Source organism: Chinchilla lanigera, unplaced genomic scaffold (assembly GCF_000276665.1).
Source record: "Chinchilla lanigera isolate Chin_1 unplaced genomic scaffold, ChiLan1.0 scaffold00056, whole genome shotgun sequence".
NCBI lineage: Eukaryota > Metazoa > Chordata > Mammalia > Rodentia > Chinchillidae > Chinchilla > Chinchilla lanigera.
The window spans coordinates 7,384,563-7,387,601 of record NW_004955457.1 but is presented as its reverse complement, the minus strand read 5'-3'; the positions used below and the strand labels follow the sequence as shown (position 1 = coordinate 7,387,601).

At 36.8% G+C, this 3,039-nt stretch overlaps 1 pseudogene; it reads left to right on the top strand.

Annotated features, from left to right (window-relative positions):
• Nucleotides 1-1,614: 1,614 nt before the first annotated feature.
• LOC102011280 lies at nucleotides 1,615-2,792 on the top strand (annotated as a pseudogene).
• Nucleotides 2,793-3,039: the final 247 nt, after the last annotated feature.

Below are 3,039 nucleotides of genomic sequence, written 5' to 3'. Positions count from 1 at the left end.
TTTTCTTTTGAGTGAAATTATTTGAATGAAACTGAAGATGGACTTTCAGATCTTGAAGACAGGATTGCAGCTAGCAAGCATGAAAGGAAAGATCTCTTAAATAATAACAAGGGATCATGGCCTAATAAAACAGAAAAAGAAATGAATAAACATTTTATAAGCAGCAACTATATGCAAGATGTTTGGTGAACTTGTTCTCATTTGATTTTCAAAATACAGTCGTCTTCATCTATTTTCAGGGTCTGTGTTCCAAGATGTTTAGTAGATGCCTGAAACTAGATAGTACCAAACCTGATATAAATTATACTTTTCATGTGGACACATACTTATGCTAAAAATGGAATTTATTAATTAGACACAAAGAGATTCACAGTAACTAAAAATATAATAGGATAACAACCTAATAAAAGTTATATAAATGTGATGATATATGTATCTAAATATAATATTTTCACCTCACTGAAAGGGAATATTTTATGACTTCTCTTTAGCATATGCAAATAACTAGCATCACTGCTTTTACAATTTGGGGCAGAGGAAGAAAGAAAGAAAGAGAGAAAGAAAAAGGAAAGAAAGGAAGGAAGGAAGGAAGGAAGGAAGGAAGGAAGGAAGAAAGAAAGAAAGAAAGAAAGAAAGAAAGAAAGAAAGAAAGAAAGAAAGAAAGGAGAAGAATGAAAAAAAGGAAGAAAGGAGGAAGAAAGAAAAAGAGAAAAAGAAAGAGAAAGAGTGAGTCACATTTCTGGTTACTTTCGCTCTTCGCTCTTTACCTTTAAGCTTTAGATTCCGGTTTTCTAATGTAATATTTAATCAGACTGAACTAGCCTGAAGTTTGATTTGGAAGGTTGATAACCCAATCTTTTTTGGCCTGATGACATTTTGAGTTTGGGACTAATTGATATCTCCCTTCTTTACAATTTAGCCCAACTTCAGACATAATACCAGCAATAACAACATTTAACTGTACAATGAAAATCTAATTGGAATGTGAGTTGAAATACTAGCATCATGTTTTTATGGTTCACGCAACTATCTGACAATCAAAAAGAAGAATCTTTCATCCTGCTATTGTTTGTTCATAGTTATGCCATCTGGCTCATATAACCAGAAGAAAACTTGGCATCTGTGTTCAACCAGGATGACCATCAGTTCTCAAAACATCTTATTATCTCTTTGCCAAAAACAAAGTGACAATTGATCTCAAAGTGTAAGTACTTATCATATAAAACACGAGGAGGAGAAATTTTGTTGAGTAATACTCTCCAAAAATAAGCCTGGAAGAGTATTTTGGTGTCATCATATATCTCAGGCTATGTTCTAGCATTATAACTAATTAGTGTTTGTGTTTGTCTCTGATTTTTTAAATCAATTTAATAAATACTTTTTGACAGTCTGCTATACGAGATGCGATGTGCCAGGCACTAAAAAGATACTGAGTTGTGGGTTATCCCAGAGTTAGGACCAGTTTGAGGGGGAAATTTAAGCTTGAGGGCACCACCTTGGTTGTCTGGCCCAAGTTAGAGGTCACTGGAGAAATCTTCATGTCTCATTAAAAATCTTAGTAAGCACCTAACATATATCAGATTTTGTGGATACAAAGATTTGTTGACCTACAACATGCTTCAATACCCACTTACTTATAGACTATACAAAGAATGTTTTTCATGCTTTTTGGAGTCTAGCATACTTAATTCAGGTGTCTGGAAAAAAAATATATATGACAGCAGAAAGATACAATAACTATAAAGCCCAAAAGCAATCTGGTCAAAATGGAGCTCAGGAATTATACCCATTTCAAAGCAAAGATTCCGAAGCCACCATTCCAGTAATGGTGGATGAACTTGCTCAATATTTGGGATCACTAAAGGGCAGATTTTTCTAGATGTGCCATTTGATTCAGGAAGAGATACAAGAGCCATTCTGCAGGAAGAAACAGATATTACTCTGTATTTCTTAGACAGAGACCTGACAGCTTATGCAACCACCGAACAGCTTTCAAAATTATATCCTACATGTGTATGAGTGGTGCTAGCCCATACAGCCAGAAAGAAGCCTTACTAATGAAAGCTGGAGTACAGGTGGGGACTTTGGATGGGGTTCTTTTGGATCTTGGATGTTCCTGCATGTAAGCTGATGCTCCTGGAAGAGGATTTTCCCTTCAGAAGGACCGTCCCTTGGACTAGAGGATGGATGGTGGCTGATACTGTGAACACCTTAGATTAACAGGCACCTGTTTCCATCCTGAGAAAATACAGGGAGGAGAAACATGCCAAGAAAATCTCACAAGCAGTTGTTCAATACAGAGCATTTACCCCCGTCACCAGAACCCAGCAGCCTGCCAGCACTGCTGTAGGGGCATTTCCTCCCCTGCAATTTATGCACAGAAAGATCTGCTATAACAGTCTACCCATATTGCTACCAAGACTTTCCAAGCTCTTTGCGTATTTGTGAACAAGGAGCTTGATAAACTCTACATAGGACTGAAGACAGCTCAGAAGCTTCTGTGACCGAGGGGTCACCTTGCTGCCATCCTCTTTCACTTGTTAGAGGATCAAATCATTTAATGATCTCTGTGTGGAATAAGCATGTTGGAAAGGTTTAACCTGCATGTCAGACAGAAGATGATACGAACATTGTATTTGGGCCCTGATCATGAAAACAAGGAACGAATATCTATAAAAGCTCCTTTAATGTGGGAATTGGTGCACAAAAAGTCCTTTACTCCACAAGACCAGGATGTACAAGGTAACCCCAAAGGGCATATGGCAAACCTGAGAGCAGCTACCAAATTATGAGAAACGTATCATAATGTGATCTTCACATTTTCCTTTAGTTTCTCTGTTTTTTCAATATGATGTTTCTCAATACCATAAAACAACTTAGAGTTATTATGTGTGGGGCAATGTGGAAATTGATGGTGTCTATCAGTAGCATTATTTTTTTCTTAGAAGAAATTGTAAGAAAACCTAACATGACACTGAATTTGAAGTAGGAAGCAATGGCATCTCCAGACTGGGAAGATTTGTTTGTCTTTGGATGACT